Source organism: Polypterus senegalus, chromosome 6 (assembly GCF_016835505.1).
Source record: "Polypterus senegalus isolate Bchr_013 chromosome 6, ASM1683550v1, whole genome shotgun sequence".
Taxonomy (NCBI): Eukaryota; Metazoa; Chordata; class Cladistia; order Polypteriformes; family Polypteridae; genus Polypterus; species Polypterus senegalus.
The window spans coordinates 6,036,296-6,058,883 of record NC_053159.1 but is presented as its reverse complement, the minus strand read 5'-3'; the positions used below and the strand labels follow the sequence as shown (position 1 = coordinate 6,058,883).

At 42.5% G+C, this 22,588-nt stretch overlaps 1 protein-coding gene across 2 annotated transcripts in view; it reads right to left on the bottom strand.

The window, feature by feature from the left end:
- Positions 1 to 20,992, bottom strand: part of abca12 (ATP-binding cassette, sub-family A (ABC1), member 12) — a 275,097-nt gene extending 254,105 nt beyond the window's left edge. For both annotated transcript variants that reach the window (XM_039755332.1, XM_039755333.1), the window contains exon 1: positions 20,915 to 20,992. The gene's annotated coding sequence lies outside the window, so the exon portion shown is untranslated. The remainder of the gene's footprint in view (positions 1 to 20,914) is intronic.
- Between the last annotated feature and the right edge of the window lie 1,596 nt (positions 20,993 to 22,588).

The window sequence follows — 22,588 nt, the reverse complement described above, 5'->3', positions numbered from 1 at the left end:
TCTTGAACTGTTATGGGGGCCCCTTGACAACCAGCCACGAGGTCTGGGTAACCGCTGTGATCTTCTTCAATGGCCTTGTTCCATAACAATCAAGTTCAAGTCAAATTGGGGAGCATGCACTGGTACAGAGCGTTGCCGTACCCACTACACGTCGAACCAGCTCGGGAACCCCCATGCAGACACGCGATCCAGTCCTACCCTCCGGAAACGACCCTCTATCTGCCACAGCCGGGTGTTACGTGGGCGACCCCTTGGCCTGGTCCAGCCACTCGGGTCCTCAGCAATGTGGATCTTACGAGCCGGATCACCCTCGGGTAATGGCGCCACATGGCCGTAGTGCCGTAACTGATTCTCCCTAACAGTGCAGGTCGTGTGACTCATTCGGGACTCCATGAGCAACACAAAGTCAAACCAGCGGCACCCAAGGATTTTCTGGAGAGAGACACACATGAAGGAGTCCCGTCTTCATTTCAGGTCACTGGATAGCGTCCATGTCTCATAACCATATAGTAAGACAGGAAGCACCAGGACTCTAAAGACTTGGACCTTCGTCCTTTTGCTGATATCGGGAGTGCCACACACCCCTTTAAAGTGACCTCATGACCCCCTCCTGCTCTCCCAATCCATCTACTGACTTCATAGGAAGAGTCACCAGAGACGTGAATGTCAGTGCCATGACACAGCACCGTATTATTTTTAATGTCGCCACCACATGCATGGGTTTTAAAAACCTCTTCTCATGCGGTAGACACCCAAAACCTTTAAACAACGTAGATGAAAGTCGCTTCTGGGACCCCTCTGGGATTAGCACAATACACCCCTCCAGATAGCCCAAAATAACAATGGACTCAACGCCTGCAAGACGAAGGATGAGGGTCCGGTGTGATGAGAGTTTACAAGGCTGGCACAGGCATACGACACCCTGGCAGAAAGTGCAAAATATAACAACAAGCTGAGAAAAGTGCCAACAGGCGATGTCTAAGAAGCTGTTAGAACACTAAAACATGAGAACGGGCCATTCAGCCCAACAGAGCTCACCTGTCCGATCCACTTAACTCCACCACAACAACATCAAGTCACGTTTTGAAGGTCCCTGAAGTCCTACTGTCTACCACACTACTCAGTCACTGACCCCGTGTGCCCACAGGCTGCAATCTCAACTGCCAGGACTGCCAACTGGAGAGCAATGTCTACACTGAAGGGGTCCCGTTTCTGATTCTCTGTGGATCCAGAAAGTCTTCAGTCCCCTTTACTCTCCGCACTCTTTAGGATGTCGAGGGTTTAGAACATTTACAAAAACTGTTGGCGAGAGCGAGAGATTCAGCCCAACAAAGCGCACCAGTCGTATCCATTGCCACACACGTGAGTATGGGAGTCAGCCAAAGGGACCAAAAGACGGCAATTCCACGCCAGACCAGGGGGCCGCGGGGTCCACTAAACCTCCCTCTCTTCTCTCTACAGACCAGACATGGGAAATTCTGCCGGAATCCACGGATGTCACTTCCGGTTTGGGTCCGACGATATCACTTTCAGTTCCCGGTCCCGAAGACGTCACTTCCCCTTAAAAACCCGCCATCTTCCCTACATTAGTCAGTTCAGTGATGGACTCGAACTTTTAGACAAAGTACACGGGTGGCTGCCCCAAACCTTCGTTGTGTGTGTCCGGGTGGTCATTTCACGCCACGTAATTCCTTCGAAATAACATCAAGTCCCGTTTTGAAGGTCCCTGAAGTCCTGCTGTCCACCACACTACTTGGTCCAGAGAAGAGCGACCAGGCAGATTCAGGGCGACAGGTGATGAGGAGAAATTAAAAGAGCGGAGCCGTTACAGTTTAACTCTTTGAGGGCTTGATATGTTTTTTCCAAGAAACAGTTTCTGAAAAGCAATGGTTTCACACAGAAATCAACATAAAATGTCTGTTGCTGCATGCTGTGGTAACCAGTTTGACAAGAATGTGCGGTAGGCTTGCTGCCAAGCTGTCTTCACTTGGCTGAGGCATTGCAATCTACTTTCTACCTCTTATCATTGTTAAGTGGCACTCCTCCCTGGCAAACATTGCCCGAGGCGTATCAGCTACATGAACCCGTTCAGCACCACGATTAGCTGGGGACCACTCAACTGAAGCTGGAACCGCACATTCGTTTTTAATCACTTTTATCAAAGTTGGAGTCCGGCAAGTCATAGTCCAGTTCAGAGATAATCGGCAAAACGTCGTCCACACGGTAGCTTGCTTTATGCATTCACTTTGATCTCTCGCTACATGTCGGTGCCATTATTGCTGTTGTTTGCCCCTTTGCTACTCACACAAGCGCAGGGAATCTCGGTCACACCAATCAAGCTAACGTTCCTTCAAGCAACGAGAGTCCAGCTAAAACATAACAGTTGGTTTTGTCACAGCTTACAGTCAATCACCATCGTCAACTCCTCCTTTTGACAAAAGTCGACATCAGCCCTGAAAGAGTTAAGCAAAAGAAGATGAAGAGGAGACCTGAGTGAAGTGTTTAAAATGATGAAGGGCATCAGTGCAGTGGATCGAGACGGAGACTTTAAAATGAGTTCATCAAGAACACGGGGACACAGCTGGAAACTTGGGAAGGGGAAATTTCACACAAACATTAGGAGGTTTCTCTTTACCTAAAAAACGACAGACACTTGAAATAAGAGACCAAGCAGTGTGGTGGGCAGCAGGACTTGAGGGACTTTCAGATCTCGACTTGATGATATTTAGATGAAATAAGTGGAGAGGACTGAACTTTGCTGGGCTGCATGGCCTGTTCACGTCTCCATTGTTCTAATGTTCTACATCTTGAAATGCCCATCAGAGAGCCTCGCTGGCCCAGTCCCTCCTAACCCGTTAACAGCCGTGTGGTGGGCTCCCAGAGGGGCTTTAAGCGGATAAGGACAAACAAACTCTCATTGCCTTTACTTCCCTATTAGTGCGTAGACTCGTCCAGCTCGACTGGAAGCATCCCACCCCACCGGGTGACTGATGTTAAATAATATTTGTATCTGCTAAGCTGGTAAGGCAGGATCAAGCGTGAGCTACCGAAAGAAAATTCTCACTCCAATAAAGTTCATTTTAAAAAGGCTTAGCGAAAACTTAAAGCAAACAGTTCACACAAAAACAGAGAAAAACACGCGCAATAAAAGGCAAAAAGGAAAACAAAATGTTTCTTCTTTGAGCTTCACTTTTCTCTTGTTAAACTTCAGTTGTTTTCTATACCGGGCCTTTCAAAATGCAAGAGTAAATTTCAAAAATGTATTTCAAACAAACTGTATAAGACAGAAGCACATTCCACACGTCACTGGGCAGAGGTGCCTGGTCCTGTGGTCCTTGACGCAGCATGAGCACCACGTAAAGTGACAAACATCAAAATGGTAGACCAGTTTTTGCCACACACGAGTCCACTGGCCCCTAGTCACTGAATTCATAGCTTCCTCAATTCGACATCACAAAAATTGAAGATTAGCGGGCATAGGTGGAGCAAACCCTCTTTCCTTAATGTACCCCCCGTCACACACGCGCGAGTAGGAGGCAGCTGAAGGGCCTGAGTGATTGTAATTACACGACAGACCGGGGGCGGCGGGGTGGGCAGACTGTCCCTCAGTTCCTTATGGACCATTCTGGGGAAATCCTGACAGGTTCCAGCGCCTCTGAAGACGTCACGTCCGGTCCTGGCACCTTTGATGATGTCACTTTCTGGTCCCGATGACATCCCTTTCCGGTCCTTACCCAAAGATGACATCACTTTCTGGTCCCGATGACATCCCTTTCCGGTCCTTACCCAATGATGACATCACTTCTGGTCCCGATGACATCCCTTTCCGGTCCGGGCCCAATGATGATGTCACTTTCCAGTCCTGATGACATCCCTTTCTGGTTCCATCCCAATGATGATGTCACTTCCAATCCCACGTGATGACATTAGAACATTAGAACCCTTGAGAAGAGAACAGGCCGTTCAACCCAGCAAAGCTAGCCAGTCCTATCCACTTATTTCTTCCAAACAAACATCATGTTTTGAAAGTCCCTCAAGTCTTACTGTCCACCACACTACTTGGTCGCTTATTCCAAGTGTCTATCGTTGTTTGTGTAAAGAAAAACTTCCTAATGTTTGTGCGAAATTTACCCTTCACAAGTTTCCAACTGTGTCCCCGTGTTCTCATTCAAGCGGGGTCATTTTTGCTAAATCGCTTGTACTTCGACCTCTCCAAATTAGAATCATTGCTGTTATTGAACTATCTGGAGTATAAACACATGTTTGGTCTCTTTGTAAAGGTAACATTCTCTAGTTTCACCCTTAGTAGTCAGAATCACTGTAGGTGTGACTGATCAAAAGTTATGCACATTAGAACTCACAAAAAAAACGAATTTTTTGTGAAAATAAAGGAAAATAAAGCTGCAGTAGGTAGGTGGGGACAGAAACACACTATGTACCAACAGAATAACTTGTTGACTACTCACATTTCAAATTTGAAAAGAACACCTGTCAAAATGACATTTGTACACCAGTTTTTATGTGGGCATGCCCAGGGGCTTTTTAGAGGGACCATTATCCACATTTTGGAACGTATGGAAAAGTGTAATAACTTTGAATGCTTCAACCCACATACATCAATGAGGGCTCTACTGACAGCTCACACCTAAAGGAATCTATATCTACACACAGTGTCACTCTATTAGTTATGGAAATTCATGTTCCATACTAAAAACAATAAAAAATACACATTTCTATGTAAAAATAGTCAATACAAGTCTTATGGGCCAAAAATATATTTATATTTTTTATTTTTTACTTTTTTTATAAAATGCACACAAACTATATACATTTCTTTTACAAACTGTTACAACACAGCTCAGTATTTTTCCATGTGCCACTTGATGGCAGCAATCACTAGCAAGCAGAAAGCACAAGGGCGTGGCACATGTCGCTCTCTGCCATTAGACGTCTCCTGTGCCGGTTGATTACTTTCACGCCGCGTACATGCATCTATTATTCAATCGAGCGTTTATTTACGTTTATCTGTATGTTTATTCATATTTAAAATGCGAAATCACAATAAACAACCACGCACCAACTCTGCAGACTGGCACAAATGCCACCTTCACGCAGCTCCGATCGTTTTGTTTACAAGTTAGTATGGCAAGTTACATATCAAAATGCTCAGCTGCTCATTGGCTGTAAGTTTTGAGTGTCAGTCACAGTGTCCAATCAAACTGGTAGATTCTACCAGGGTTTGGAGTTTTACGTCATCCTCCAAGCTGTCTGTGACACTCGTTGGCTATACGAGGTGCCAGTCAACCCCAGACCCGTCGTAATTGGCCAACTTAGGTGTAGATCAGAAGCTAACACTTCCGTGTTTCATGCTGTAGCATGGTTATCGCCGACAGAAACAAATTACGTCTGATATGAGCAATATAAATGAAAAAAAATTACGTAGGTGGTCTCAAGTTATGAAACGTTTTCTGGAGTTTTTGTCCCTTTGAGAATATATCGTGTGTTTTGGACCTAATCGTTTTACTGGATTATATTCGCTGGAGCCTTACGGACACAATGGGATCAATACTGCTCGGAAATATTGATGTTTGACTTGCAGGGGGTCTTCAAAGGTAGGGACAGTCAACTCTTAAAAGTATGTACTTCTCTGTAAAAAAGGCTTTAGTGTCAGTGCTGTGGTTGTTGTGTGTCAAAATGGTTTATATCATCGGAAAGACGAGACTTTGAAGTTTCATTTGATGGGTAGGGTGTCGAGATGCATGGCAGATGGGCATGCACACATTACTGTAATGTTTTTAAAACGCTGTTATGTCCCGGGACCGGCACGTGTGCGCGTTAAGGGGTTAAAGTCAAAGTCTCGATCTGTGACGATGTGGGTTCTGGCTCCACGCTCCCATCTGATATTTGGAAGCCCTTGAACCCAACACCGTCGGTAATGTCACCGATGAGCTAGTCAGTGAAAGGCAATAACAATCGAGCAAGAGGATGGTATAAAAAAGTGCAAAAGTGCTTTCATTAAAATACAATCAAAAACAAAGTGTCCATAAAGTGCAGTGAGTCCCAAAAATCTTCATTAAATAAATAATCCATTAAAGGAAAACGTGGAGGTTAAAATCAATAAATAGAAAAATCCTCTAAAAACAACGAGGTAAAATAGTACAGGAAGTAAAATGTTAAAACCAAAAGCCCGGTGTCTTCTGCTTCCATGGCGGCTCCCCTGCTACACTCATGTGGTCTGCTCTACAGGAGAGTCGCCTACCTGCAGGATCAGCTGCCCTTCAATCAGGTCCGGTAGCCCTTCGACCCTTGGCTTCGTCAGGCTCCCAACCGGACCAAGACTTGGGTTATTTCCCAGCGGCCAAGGCGCTCACGCTGGGACTACACCAGCCCAACGCCTTCTCGACTCCCGCTCCTTCTACGGGCAAGTCGATTCCTCCACTGGTCACTCCAGCTACTTAGTTTCTCAGCCCCACTGAGTGTCGGCCAAACACTCCTCTCCTTCGCTCGCTCTTACCGGCGCTCTCTCTCTTACTTCCTGCTTTCTTCAGCTACCTCCGTCTCTTTCTCTCACTCCTTCCGTTTTGTTCTTTTTTTGATCCCCTCTCAACCGACTCGTGCTTCTTTTAAACAGCGAGGGGCCATGGCAGCTGCAGCACATTAGCCACGGGAACAATCACGGATGTGGGCAGTTCCTCACCTGTGCACTCGGTGAGAAACGGCCACACCGCAGATCGCCCCGAGGCTTGCTACGACTACTACGCCCCTCACGAAACCACGAGCGCGGTGATCATTTATTTAAAACTGAAACGGCCTTTGTTAAACGAGCTGTGGACCCATAACACCACACGATCCACTGCACTAATTCACTTTATAATTTTAAACACTTCATTCATCTCTCCTCTTCATCTTCTTTTTCTTAAACTGTAAAGGCTCAGCTCTTTTAATCTTTCCTTATAACTCATCCCCTGTAGCCCCCCATAGTCAGCCTAGTCGCTCTTCTCTGGACCTTCTCTTGTGCTGCTTTGTCCTTTTTGTAGCCTGGAGACCCAAACTGCACCCAGGACTCCTGGGGCCTCATGTATAAACGGTGCGTACGCACAGAAATGTTGCGTAAGAGCTTCTCCACGTTCAAATCACGATGTATAAAACCTACACTTGGCGTAAAGCCACGCACTTTTCCACGGTACCTCATGCCTTGTCGTACGCAAGTTCTCCACTCGGTTTGGCAGACTGGCGGCACCCAGCGTCAAAGCAGTGCTACTGTTCCTGTGTGGTTACTCCTTATTTTCATGACGCGGCTTTATAAATACACTGAAACTAACCGCATATTGTTTATTAGTGTAATGCATCTGATTGTAATTAACTCGTAACAATATAATGGTCCAGGGAACAGCCATAGTATTCCAAATACCATAACTGCTTTAGTGTTGTTACTCTCACTTCTCCTTCTTCTTCTTCTTCTTCTTCTTCTTTCAGCTCCTCTTGTTAGGAGTTGCCACAGCGGATCATCTTTTTCCATATTACTCTCACTGCACCACTCGGAGTATTTATATCACTGTATCTGAGTGTGAATCACAGCAGCAGCTGATCGGAAAGAGAATTATCGGTATACAGCTTTAAGGACACGCTGTCTCAGCCACTGCAAAACGTTTCAAAGCCTTTCCTGTACGGACCTCGCGGTTCAGAAACAGTTTAATCCCAAGAACTTTAAATGCACTCAATCAATTGCTCCTTGTAGAACTGTTAGGACTTATAAGTACAATCACCCCACTGTAAACTTGCACTACAGTTATAATATCTCACAACCTGAGCCACTTTATAAAGCGCGTATTTACATATGATGACGATATCATTTTTAAGGTGAAATGCAGCAAAATATGTTTGTTAAATTATACACATAAAACTTTAACTTCATTTAAATAATCTATATTCTTCACTGGGAGTGTCGTGAAGGATAGAATAATTAAACATGTACTACGAAGATATTTCAATGTTCTTTAAACGTTTTGAAGAATCGCGCTAAGCTTACAGATGGCTTAACGTCTATTACAGAGCTGATTGTGTGGCGATCGGTTACTTGGGGAAAGAAAAGCACTGACTGCAGTGGCGGCTACGCCAATATATATTGAATATAAAACAGAAAGAGAAAATAACAACACAGCTAAAAACGCAGCGACAAATTTCGACAAAAGTTAAATGCTTGTGTCATGAGCACGAGGCGGCTATGCAGTGTCTGCAACGGACGTGGCCATCCACCGTGCAAAAGCTACCTTACTGACATTGGCGGCTAAGGAGCCACCGATTCTTCCTCTGCCCAGTGCCACCACAAGCCTAGAGCCCCTGAGTACTGCTGCAATAAATTATTTCATCAAGTGAAACATGTTTAATAACGTGCTTTAACTCCTATCATCATGAAAATGACATCACGTATACATCTCAGTATTTTAGTTATTCAGAGAGCTGTAATATCACAAATGTCATGGACTCTGTGTCCAGTTGGAGGAAGAGAGCCGGTTTAAGAAGCAAGTAGTGATTCACACACATAGATCACATACGAGTAGAAGATCAAATACAAAACAAAGCATTTAACGTGCTACTTTAATTACGATGTGATTTGAGAAACTGGTTAATTAAACGATTTTAAGATGAAGTTTATGATGTTCTACTTTAATGACAAAATAAACTACGTGATTAAAGTGGAAATGTCGAGATTGAAGTTGACATTTCGTGCTTTTTCCCACTGTGTGCCTTTTTTCTCTGTACCCTAATAAACTTACATATGACACTCAGACAGTGGGCTACAACTCGGCTTTCCACGGCGACTTTGATATGCGACTTCTTTTCTATTTCCGGCACTGTGCGATTTTGTGGATGTGAGCTTTCAAGTTTCTCCAACACGCTATGTCACTCGATCAACTTCCTTTTGTTGATTATTCCACGGTTTATTTGAACAAATAGTATTTTTTTCCTTTGCCTCCACTTGGTATTCTCTGAAATTCTTATATTTTCCCCGTGCTTTTCCCATTGTCTTTTCACAGAAGGCTGCGCTTAAGGGCGATTTATATTGATTTGCATATTCAAAGAGGCGTAATTCTGGGAGGAGTTGGGGCGTTACATAATGCGCGTGCACGAGCGTTAGTTTTCACGCTGATCGCGGAAGAACGTGGAGTACGCACAGATTCCTGCTTCTGGATTTTTCTGTGCGTAAACACGTTTCGGCTTTTGTGCTTACGCCATGTTATAGTGCGAGTTCTACGCACGGCGTTATACGTGAGACTCCAGATGAGGCCTCACCAGTGTGTTATAAAGCCTGAGCAGATCCTCCTGTGACTTGTACTCCACACGTCAAGGCGCTATATAACCTGACATGCTGTTAGCCTTCTTAATGGCTTCTTAACACTGTCTGGCAGTGGATAGTGTTGAGTCCTCTACGACTCCTAAATCTTTTAATCTTTCCTCCTAACTCATCCCTTGTAGCCCTGAATCAGCCTCATTGCTCTTCTCTGGACCTTCTCTACTCCTGCTATGTCTTTATGGAGACCAAAGCTGCACCCGGGACTCCTGATGAGTCCTCACCAGTGCATTATAAAGGTTGAGCAGAACCTCCTATGACTTGTAACTCCACACACTGTGCTATATAACCTGACATTCTGTTAGCCACTTCCTTTACTGGTCTTTAAAGCCACCATCTTGCCTCCATACAATCAGTTCTGTTTTGGACTCAGATCAGTGAACACCTCTGTTCATATTTAAACTTATTTTTTCAGCCGTGGAACAGTATATGAGTGGCTGCTCCAAACCTTCACGATGTCTTTGCCTCATCATTGTTACGCCCCATAGATAAAAAATCACAGGTAGTAAGATCTGGAGACCTGGGAGGCCAGAGACGATGAGTAAGATCTTGTTGTCCACCTCTTTCAATCCATCGTCCTGGAATGGTGTCGTACAGGTAACGCCGAACCTCCAAGTGGAAATGAGGTGGGGGCACCATCGTGCTTGAACATCAAGTCCTTCAAATCTTCTTGAAGATGAATTTTTAAACTTTGAACTTTCCTCTGTCCAGTGACGCGTGAAATGTGTGTCTCTCTTGTACAGTTTGTTTGAAATACATTTCTGAAATCTGCTTGTTCATTTTGAATAGCCCCGTACTTAAAGATGAGTTATTTCTCCATACATTTGGTGCTTTCTGCACGTTCAGTAGAGCGCGTTACATCACACACAACTGGGCACGGTATGAAATTGTGTGCCCTCCATGCCTTACCGACAGGTCACTGACCGAGAATAGAATTCAGTTTGTGGGGAGGGGGGCATTATAATAGGACCACCATTTACTATGCCCTAATATACACAGGCAAACATTTAACACAGGATGTCCCCAACTCCGGACCTGGAGGGCTCCAATGGCTGCAAGTTTTCATTCAAACCCTTTTCTTAATTCATTTTAAATTATATTTGATTTGCTCCTGAAGACTCAGACCCCTTATTTGTTTTTTATTCCTTAATTAACATCCTAACAATAATGAGATACAAAATTAACCAAAAGTGACAAGCAAACTGTGTCCAACATACAATAGCTGAAAATAAAAAAAGGTGAATGTCTCAGGAATGTTGATCTGCTCAGGTCTCCAGTGCAAATAGAAAAGAGAAAATCAACAATTTCAGAAATGTCTGCTATGGCACAATTATGGGCAGGGCAAAGCAATGGAGCCCCTACCCACACAACCACTCAACAAGTCACAACATACAAAGATTAGCATGGGGCCCCTATGCTTGTGGGGTGCCCGGGCACCTGCCCAGCGTGCCCTGATGAGAGCAGCAAGAAACCATTTAAATAACAACAAGACTCTGTGCCCAATTAAGCAACTGGTTGGAATGAAATTGGTTGGAGTTTGAGGCCCTGACTTAGGTGGTCTTCTGTTGGCTCACTCACCTCACACTTCATTTCTGTTTGGGTGAAACTTAAGGAAAGAAATAAAATAATTCAGGGGAACAAACCTTAAAAGAGAAGTCAATTAAAATTAATTCAATTAGCAGGGAAAACAGGTCACTGATTGAGAAGAGGGTTTGAATGAAAATCTGCAGCCACTGCGGCCCTCCAGGAGCAGAGCTAGGGACCCCTGTACTTCTATCAACCGAAACAACTAACAAAGGGGTCTTACACTATTTGAAATTCACTGTAAAAAGCAATTCAAGGGACCTCAAACCATCACTTAATCAAATGCATGCTATTAGGTTAAAAATTCAAGTTTGATGATTTGATTAAATGTGTTGACGTGAAAGAATTATATTAGTACATACTTTAGCTTAGACTTGCAAGTAATCTAAACTCAAATTCCGTTTTTCATTTATTGAAAAACAAAATTTAAGTTCGTCTAAGCTAATCTAACACTATGGCTACTTCATTTCTCTGCTTCATGACACTCGGCACTTAATATGCTGTGCCGAGATCAGCACGCCATACTGCAAGTGAAAAAAACAACTACGGCAGATGACAGAAAGGATAAGGAGCAACTTCAAGCAAATAATTATTTACATTACTCTAATATACTAAATATCATTTACTTATTTTGCATAACAGGTTGAATAGCTCTAATTTAGTGCTGTCCATCTTACCAGATTTTCTCAACATTACTTTTTTGTTCCAGCTGCTAATGATTTCTCACGTGCGTCTGTATGTTGGTTAAGGATTTTAGATGCAATATTGCTTTAGTGGATGTAAGCCTGATGGCATATTGAGAAGATACTTCATTAACTGTAATAGTCTTTCTTTGACTTTACTCATTTTTGAGTTGTAAGGTTTAGAGTATACCCCGAAGCTGTAATGTAAAATGTTTTTACGTCTTGCAATAGAAGTCAGGTTTGACATATTTGGCAATTGAATATCACATTGAGGCTTATTGCGGCTGTAGTGTCAGACAAACGTTTTTGAAAGAAGTTGAAAAATGTAAGTAAAAAAAGTAAAATTGGCAACACTTTCACTTTTAAAAATTTAACAAGTAATTAAACTTCAAATCCATCCATCCATCTATTATCCAACCCGCTGAATCCGAACACAGGCTCACGGGGGTCTGCTGGAGCCAATCCCAGCCAAGACAGGGCAGGGTGCCAACCCACCGCAGGACACACACAAACACACCAAGCACACACTAGGGCCAATTTAGAAACGCCAATCCACCTAACCTGCATGTCTTTGGATTGTGGGAGGAAACCGGAGCGCCCGGAGGAAACCCACGCAGACACGGGGAGAACATGCAAACTCCACGCAGGGAAGACCCGGGAAGCGAACCCGGGTCTCCTAACTGCGAGGCAGCAGCGCTACCACTGCGCCACCGTGCCGTCCAGCTTCAAATTATAGGCAGAAAACACAAATTACACCAACTTCATTTTTTACATCATCACAACTTTAAATTATATTATTAATTAAGTATTTAGAACTTAAAAGTGTCTTTAATTTAAAAACGTAACATAAATTAGTTGGGACAACTTCATTTGTATGTGCAGTGAATTTAAAAAGTTGTGTGTATCCGATATTTTTAAATAGATGGTACTTAAAAGTAATTTAAGATCTGAAGGAAAAAAAGTTTCCAGTTACTCAGTGCTGTGGGTTGGTTCTACGTAATTTTAACCAGAAGTTGTAGTAACTCAAAAAGCTTGATGCAGAGCGTTGCGTTCATTTTTTTTGTTGGCCCAATTAGACTGTTGGAAGAAAATCAAATTCTCACTTAAAGGAATTGTTCAGAACTTACAAAAAAACCTGGCAGGATCAAATCGATAACATTTTAGGATAAACTTTTATATTGGGAATGGGATTCTCTTCAGTCTTTTCTACTTTTTAAAGTTTGACTCCGGCTGTTGGGCTTTCTCGCTTTCTCTTGGGTGCGGTTTGAATTGAATTTCGTCCGAAATGTGACTTTATTGCATGGAATATGGCTTGTTGTGGTGGGTTGGCACCCTGCCCAGGATTGGTTCCTGCCTTGTGCCCTGTGTTGGCTGGGATTGGCTCCAGCAGACCCCCGTGACCCTGTGTTCGGATTCAGCGGGTTAGACAATGGATGGCTGGATGAATGTGGCTTGTTTTTTTAATAAAATCAGTTTTAAAAGGGTACGAAAATCCTGCAACAGACTTTGAAAGCCGAGCAGAAGGCAAACAAACGAGCCGTTCGGATCTCAAATCAGGTCTGAAGGTTCCGTCAGGAGAGAGCGCCGTTTTTTGTCTTGATTCTTTACAAATGAAGCATTAGGGCTTGTATTTCATTAATTCGTCACCTTCACTCAGTAGGGCGCCTGCGACTTCTGTGCGCGATAAGTCTCCTCGATAAAGAAAAAGACAGAAATCCGCATCACCTGAACATGAAGCGCCATTTAATACAAAGGCGGGACATTCGAACAGACACCACGTAAGCCCTCATTGTGTGAAGAGATTTACGAGACAAAAGGCTGAAGTGGTGGGGCGGAATGCCCCTGCAGGTGCGGCGCGGTGTTCGTTACGGGGGACGCCGGCCGATCTGCTGCGCGATGTGTTGGGTGATAAAAAACGATCAGCTAAAACATTAAAAACGCCAGCAGGTAAAGTGAAGCCCATTAATGGTGGTCTCGTCACAACGGCACCTGTCGGGCGGTGGGATATGTCGGGCAGCAAGTAACAAAGGAGGCATACGTGAGAATCGGAGCGGGCGGGGTGTTCTGCAAATTCTGAATGTTAGGCAGCCCCGGATTTACCATTACAGGCAAAAAGAGCACCCAAGGAAACGAGGGGTCGGAATTTCTCTCCTCAGTCTTTTTATTAGTACGCTCGACTTTAACAGAGTTTCTATTTTGCAATTTTCCTTACCTGCCATTTTCGACTTTACTCTGCACTACTAAAATCAAAAGCTCGCTTCAGCACCCTAACCCTAAAGTTAAGTGGTTTAGTTTAAAGGTACCGTCAGATATCACATTTGTTCCCGTGGTATAAGAGTTCCACTTTCTTCGAGTGTAAAAACAGCCGGCTTGTTCGGGAGAGCACTGAACTCACCAGCCGGTATGTGCAATTAGCCCCTCATCTTATTATTTCTTTGACTGAATTGTCACATAAGCAAGATGAGTTTTAATCTCTTAATTCACTTTCAGCACTTATTACGTCTTAATGTCTCGACAGTTACACAATTGAACTGAAAAATGGGGGCATTGTTGGGGTGCGCTTAGGGGGGCTAGACGGCCGGGTCAGAAAAGCGACCATTGATTGACAAAGGACCATTTCATTCCTTGGGAGGGGGTCTTCTCATGTGACGTTGGGTCTTTAAGCTTTAAGGAGTGGTTTTTCACCTTAAAAAAAAAAAAAAAAAAATCTGATCTTTCACGTATGGTAGTCAGTGAGGTTAATTGCTGGTAAGGCACTGACCGCTTCAGTGTCAGATTTACAAATATATGAATCTAAAGAGTCGCTCATTCACTATTCAGTTGGCAGCCAGCGTGCACTTTGACTACTGGTGATGTTTCAGATCTCATCAGCGCTCTTTACACACACAGGTAAGGCGCATCCTCTTTAATAAAACCCTTGTGTGCGTCCAGTGTCCGTGTGTGGCTTCGGGTGAAGTGCGCATGCGCGGGGTCACACAGCACTTGTATCTGAATAAGACAGAACGTCACGTTTATAGCGGAGCGAGCGAGCGAGCGGAGACATCGCGTTTGCTCCTCACCCTCCATTTGTTCTAAATTTGCCGTTGCAGATCCACAACTCACACTCATTCAATACAAAAGAAAGTATAGAGGGGTGTACAAAACAACGGATTTCAATTTTGATCTTCATTGAAATATTTAGTTGTTTTTAAAAGCTTTTAATTCTGAAGCTTTAATCAATTTTAATGCAGACTGTTCAACAAAAGGATAACAAGAAAAACAAAAGAATATTTTATTTACGGTCAAAATTTAGTTTTTAAATATATATTTGTTTTTTTCTTAGTCTTGTCCCTTTTTTATAATATTGAAAAAGCGTTTAAGGTCTTACCTATATTTATAAAGTAAGCCCATGCGCCTGTCCTTCTCCATGAAAATCTCCATCACTTTCGTAAAAGTCCTCCTTATTTTCCTTTAGTTTTAAAAATCTTAATCTTCCATTTTGGCAGACAGTCGGAACAAAATATAAAAATAATCGGCGCGCTGCAGTGCCTTTGACTCTCTGATATCTACTTATGATGAGACATCAGGCACTGACCTGCTCCGTAAGTCGAGCAATGGCCTCTGTTTGGATTTATTTCCAGGTTTGTTTGTTTTTTTATCTATTGTTATCAGTATAACAAAATGTAAGAATTTCATTCTTATACACTCCTAAACCCCTGGTTCTTTAATGGCACTTTACTGGACTGCGTGGTACTTCGTAGTTCCATTGCTTGACAAGGACCCCTCTTCCCCTAATCGTCACCCCAGGTATATTTTTGCACACATTTTGGGACCGTCAGCTTTAAATTAGGAATTCCCAAGCACATAATTTCCGAACAATTCTGCAATACAGTTTCAAAAAATGTCCACTTGAGGGAGATTTACGACCAGACCCCAACTGAGCAAATGCAGGCTTCTTTGTAAAAATCAAAGATTTATGAATAACAAAATTGCTGAGTAGAACAAGAAGCACCAAAACAAATCACCTGAGAAGAAAACAAAGTCCCAAAGGCGGAGGTCAAAAGCAGAACCAAGGTTCAAACTACCTGAAAGTCACACAAAGGACAGCAAAAAACAAAACAACAATCACCCACCAACTCCGAAGCGCATTCACGATGAACCACCAGGAACTGTGGGAGACCCCCTGGATTTATAGTGCCGAGGGCAGTGACGGGCATGTGGCCCCACCTTCTTGGGGGACCACCCACAAAAACACACAGATCATAATCCAGAGAGCTTACATGCTGTGACGTAATGAACAACAAAGTACAATTGACAAAAGCAACAGCAGCATAAATAAAAGACTCAAAAATGAATAAAAGAGACCGAAAACATGAATTTGACCCCCAGCTTCGGGTGGACCCTGACTGAAACACAACACCCTCCTTCCAAGTTTGGCTTTTGGACTGGGGTGTTTGTTTTTCTTACTTCCATACTCTCTATTGGCATTCCCTTGTTTCCTGACTTTTCCTCCTCTCATTTTTCTGTTACCCAGCAGAAGCCATCTGCGTTCGGGACCATCGCTGCCCTTGCCTTGTGCAGTAAGTCTCCCGATTCCTTTTCTTTTTCTCTCTGGAAGTCTTTGTTTCTTAATGTGATCTCTTTGGAGTTGTCAGAGGTGAGAGACAATGGGGCATCAGGTCAGGTCAGGTTTGAGGACATGCATTGGCACAGCTGCACCCACCACACAATGAAACAGATCAGGATCCTGGTTGGCAACTCCCCAGTCACACATGTGGTCCTGTCTCACCCTCTATCTGCTGCAGCCAGGTGTTACGTGGGCATCCCTTTGGCCTGGTCCTCAACAATGAGGGGCCCGTGAGTCTGATCACCCTTGGGTTATGGCACCACATGGCCGTATTGCTGTAACTGACATCCCCTCACAATGCAGGTCATGTGCCTCATTTGGAACTCCATGAGCAACACAACATCAAACCAATGGTACACAAGGATTCCCCCGAAAAGACACACAGGAAAGAGTCCAGTCTTCATCTCAGGTCACTGGATAGCGTCCATGTCTCACAAACAGGAAGCACCAGGACTCTAAAGACTTGGACCTTCGTCGTTTTGCAGATATCAGGAGCGCCATACACCCCTTTAAAGTGACCTCATGACCACCCCATGGTCTCCCAAGCTGTCTACTGACTTCATAAAAAAGACATGAATGTCACTGCCGAGGTAAGCAAACCTCTTGACATCTGACTCTTATATTGATAAATGGAGGGAGACGGCACAGCTGGTCCGAGGCACGGGAAGCCCCCAGGTCCTGGCGGCAGCCCTGATCACTGTGCTTTTTCTTCCTCTCCATAACAAGCTGTTCCCTCACTCACTGTTCCTCCTTTATGTTTAATACCGCAGAGTTGGGTTAACTTATGGCAGTGGTTCTCAAACTGTGGGGCGGGCCCCCCTAGTGGGGCGCGAAGTAACAAAAAGGGGGACGCGAAGATGTGAAAAAAAGAAAACAAGAATCGAAAACATGAAAAATGCATCAATTGAAACCAATTCAAATTCACGTAAACTACATTCTGATACTAGAAAAAATAAATATGGAGTTAGATAAATGTTAATAAAAGTTAAGTAGGTATAATAAAATATGCATCTATGATATCTCATTATTTAAAAAAGAACAAATTGGTATTAGTGGGCTCCTTTCAAAACAACATTAGGGGGGCGCATTAAAACTGTTATGGAAACTCAGGTCGCAAATACTTAACGGTTGAGAAACGCTGACTTATGGGGATGTGGGTGGGTGCTGAGCATGGGTTTTAATTTTATTTTAATTCCCATGGGGATGGCTTAGTGTTCATTTTTTTATTTCAATCAAAACAGGGGAGTCAAACTCCGATTCCTGGAGGGCCGCAGTGGCCACAGGTCAGTTTTCACTGCTAATTAACTCCTTTTCAATTCAGTTTAATAGCCCTGTTTTTAATGATTCCTTCCTCTGAATTGATTCGTTTCTTCATGAAATGGCAGCCAAACAGAAATGAGACGTGAAACAAGCCGACAGATGACCAGCTAAACTGGGTCTCCAAACTCCAAATGGGCTCTTAATGAGAAGCCGATTCTTGCTGTTAATTAAATCCGTTATTTAATTCCACGGCTTGTTGCTGCTCTCATTCTGCCACAGCAGACATTTCCAAAACTGTTGATCTTTCTGTTTTATTCTAAGAACACCGTCAAGATGTTTTGGTGACCTGAGAGATCAGCCTTACCAAGACCTTCACCTTTCTTTATTTTCAGATATTACGTGTTGGGCACAGGTGAGCTGGTCATGTGGCAACTCGTTTCGTGTGTCATTATTGTTTGGCTGCTAATTAAAAAAAAAAGAAACAACAAAGGGACCCGAGTCAAGTGAATTAGCAGCAAAAACAGGTCACTACTTAAGAAGATGGTTAGAATGAAAAACTGCAGCCACTGCGGCCCTCCAGGACTGGAGTTTGACATCTGTGATGGAGACCCATTTTATTCTCTGACTGTGAAATTGAGGTTTCACGTATTAGATTTTTGATTGACTGTAATAATTATTATTTATCTAGAACCAAGGATGAGACAACTGGAACTGAACCGCTTCATAAGAGGAGAGATGTCTGCGTTGGATCGAATTTCCATTATATCAGTTTAACCATTTGTCGTTATCGGCCTGGCGTAATTTAGGATTTTTACACACACACTCTGAAACCTTCTGATTCTGTGATGGCGCTTTACTGGCTGTTGTGCACTTCTTCACTGAACCAGCGCTTAGCAAAGAACCGTTTCATCCTGTGATTCTCAAATTGCTTCTTTGGCCTTTTGAAAAGATTCCTACTGTGCAGACAACGCAGAAGTCTATGAGGTCTTGTAGGCGACCTCAGCGGATAATCAAAGATCAAGAGAGCCTGAGCAGAGCAGAGCACAGCAGGGCAGTGTGGAGGACCACCGGAAAGATTTTAGGAAACAAAGCCTTAAACGCTCTGGCATGGGTGGCACATGATGGAATCGCACCTTTGGAATGCTTGGTGAAGGGATGGGCAGGCGACTTCTTTAAAACTGAATTATCGATTTACGGGGAATAACAAGATGATAGATTTCAACAGCCTATAAAGGTGCATTTGAAGGGTTCTGTTTTTTGTTGAACCAAATGACAGCTTTAATGATACCAGCTTTAGTAGACCATCCAGAGCAGGGCCGAGGGGCAGCTGGAGCCCACCCTAGTGATCATAATGGGCACAAGCCAGAAACACCACCTGGAAAGGGTGCCAGTCCAGTACGGCGTGAACACACATACAGTCTCACATGCACACATACACAGTCACACACACAGGTCAGTTTAGCAATGGCACTTCACCTCTCCTGTATGTCATTGGGCTGTTCAAAGACAACCTACAGCACCGAGGGGAGAACACGCAAACTCGACACAGGGGACAGCCAGGGTCCCCTTATTGAAGGGCAGCGGTGCTAAAACTGTGACAACTATGACTCTGTATAAGAGACAGATAGGCAGATAAAGAAAACAAACAGCCCAAAATAACAGATAGATAGATAGATAGATAGATAGATAGATAGATAGATAGATAGATAGATAGATAGATAGATAGATAGATAGATAGATAGATAGATAGATAGATAAAGCAAATGAAAGCCATTGTGTAATAGGCAAAAGAAATAAAAGATACCATCTAAAAAAGGCACTATAAATAGATGGATAAATGAACATACACTGTATAAGAAACAGAGAGATGAAAGGAAATAAAAGACACCACATAGCAGGGAGATGGACAGAAAAAAAGAAAAAGCACTATATAAGATGGATAAAGGGAAAAATGGCGCTGCTTAATAATTAAAATGAATTAATGACAGTATATAAAAGATAAATAAAAAGCACTATAAATAGGTAGATAAAAGGAAATAAAAGACACTACGAGATAGATAAGAACAAATAAAATACATTATAAAATATATTATAAAGTACATTATATAAGAGATAGATGGAAAGATAAAGGAAACAAAACACACTATATAATAAATAGATAAAGTAAATAAAAGGCGCTGTATAATAGGCTAAAGAAATAAAAGATAGTATGTTAGAGATAGACAGACAGATAAAGGAAACAAAAAGTCCTATAAAATAAAGAGATAAAGCAAATAAAAGGTGCTGCATAATACATAACATAGATAAAAGAGGTTATAAAATGGTAGATAAATAAAAGGCACAATAAATAAATGGATAAAAAATTAAAGTACACTACAAAAAATATATATAAATAGAAGGAAATAAATGGCACGATATAACTGAGAGACCAATAAAGGAAACAAGAAGCCATATATAAGAAATAGATTTTGAAAGCAAATGAAAGGCACTATACAATAGGTAAAAAAAGACAGTATATAAAAGGTACATTAAAAGCCTTATAAATAGATGGATAAAAGGACACAAAGTATGCTGTTTAAGAGATACGGGAGAGATTAAAGGAAATTAAAGACATTATATAAGACACAGAGAGACGAATGAAGGAAACAAAGAGCTCCGTATAATAAACAGATAAAGTAAATAAAAGACACTATAAATAAATGAATAAACGGAAATAAAGAATACTACATGACAGATAGATAGATAGATAGATAGATAGATAGATAGATAGATAGATAGATAGATAGATAGATAGATAGATAGATAGATAGATAGATAGATAGAAATAAAAATCACTATATAATAAATATGTAAAAGAAATAACGACATATCAAAGAAGAACACCAGATAGATAAAGGAAGAACTTTACTTGTGAGATAGATAGGCAGATAAGAAAAGGCAGAGTAAAACATAATAAAAGGAAATAAGATTAAAGAAATATAAGACACTATATAATAGATAAAATGTGGATAGAGGAAACAAGGGTTAGTATTTAATAGATAGATTTAAGAACTAAAATACATTATTTAATGACTAGAGAGATAAAAGGAAAAAATGCACCTGCCAAACGAAATGAACGGCACTTCTTGTACATTTTTCCCACTTTCACATGGGGTCGCGAGAAATAAACGGCACTATATAATAGATGGATGTGCGTTTGTTACGTGTTATAAATGACAGCTCCTCGTAAGATCCCACAAACGAACGCGTTTCAAGTTCGCGCACGGAGAATTACAAGGCGACACCTCAGCAAGACGGTGCTTCTTGTGTAATAATAATACACAGAACGAAGCAGACTCGTGACTCCTTGAAACCCTTCCGATGAGCGTTGAGTCCAATTAAAAACAGATTGAAGAAACAAAGCGATTCGGTTAATCAAATCAGATTTACCTCTTTGGGCTCAGTGGAGTCGAAGCATTGCTGATCCTCGACCTTCCCGTCCGCGCGTCGCTAATGACAGACACCAAGTCAACTCGGCGTCTTTAACGCGCCACTCCCTCCGGCAGGCAGGTTTTTTTCTTTTGCCAGTCAGTCCCTCTCGGCTTTGTCTTCAGGGCTTGTTCCTGGCAACCTGTTAGTTTATCGTTATCAGAAGTATTGCGCCTTTTTGTCAAGCTCTTTGACGCTTTTGTTAATTTAAGAAGGATCCCAAATCTCAGCAAGCATAAAGATGTCAGTACAAGAGGACTATCTAACTGGCTACGCTAAAAAGTCTCACGTTTTGTGTTATTTATGAGCGTCAAAGTGATGAAAAAAGAGTTTTAGCCTAGCACTAAAGAGAACAACGTGCAATAAAGTTGCATTTTTTTTTGTTAGTAGATCCCATAAGAATCGTCCGTGAAGACGAATGAAGGCAGGAACCACTTTATAAACCTTCTGCGTTGTCAATGTCAATTTATTTATATAGCACATTTAAAACAACATAGGAATGCTGTGGCCAAAGTGCTTTACAATAATAGAATAAAAGAAACATACAAATAACATAAATAGAAATAAAATATTTAAACATAAATAAAATAAATAATGTTACAAAATCTTAATGAGGAAACCATCACTGAAGGTCACGGAATGCAAGTGAATAGAAATGAGTCTTTAATCTCGTTTTGAATTGTAGACGACTCCTTTATGTGACGAGGTAAAGAGTTAAACAGGCGAGGAACAGCAGCTGCCAACGCTCTGTCCCCCTTAGTTCTGCATTAGAAAAGCGCTATAAAAATGAACCGTATTAATGTCCTTCTATACTACAGTATACTGAACCCTGACTGGACTAGTTTAGTATTAGTGCGGTATATTTGTTCATATTTTATACACCTTAGGTCTTCATCCGCACCTTCTCAAGTCCGCTTTATGAACACAGCGTATCCCGGCCAGCAGCGTCAGGAGCTACGCAGGAGCAGGTGCGTTTCTTGAATTTGATGATATCAGGGTCTTAAGCCCCCTCGATGGTGTCTTGTTCTGCTGCGCGATGTGTTTTAAAATTTTAATAACTTTTCAGCCAAACGTTCAGCGAGTTGCTTACGCGTACAGATTGTGGAATAGCGTGCTTTCGAGTTCGCCGCGACACGTACGGTGATTGCGTTATCCGGGGCGGAGGTGTTTTGGGGGATGGTTTGCCGGGGTCCCTCTTTGGGTTTCGAGCATAACTGTTGATAACGGACGAAAAGATCAGGGGACTTAGCACAATGTATAAGCGGATGAATCCCCTCTGAAGCTCCTGAACAGGACTTTTTTAATATTTGTTTTCTTTTTGTGAATGTGGAAGAATGTGTTGTGCATCAATAACACATCAGTAATAGCACACCGTTAATATGCTTTCATGCTGTTATTTTTAAACATTGTAAGGAGACCAAGGCTGGCGTCTCGATTGTTTTCCGTGTGGAGTTTGCATCTTCGTGCGCGTGTTGGTGTTCCAGTTTCCTTTCACAAACCAAAGACGAGCATCTTAGGTGGATTAGGACTTTTAATTTGGCCCACGATGTGTGTCGGTATGTTCACCCTGTGATGGACTGGCACCCTGCTCAGGGACATGCCTGCCCTGCGCCCTCTGATTGTTAGGATGGACTC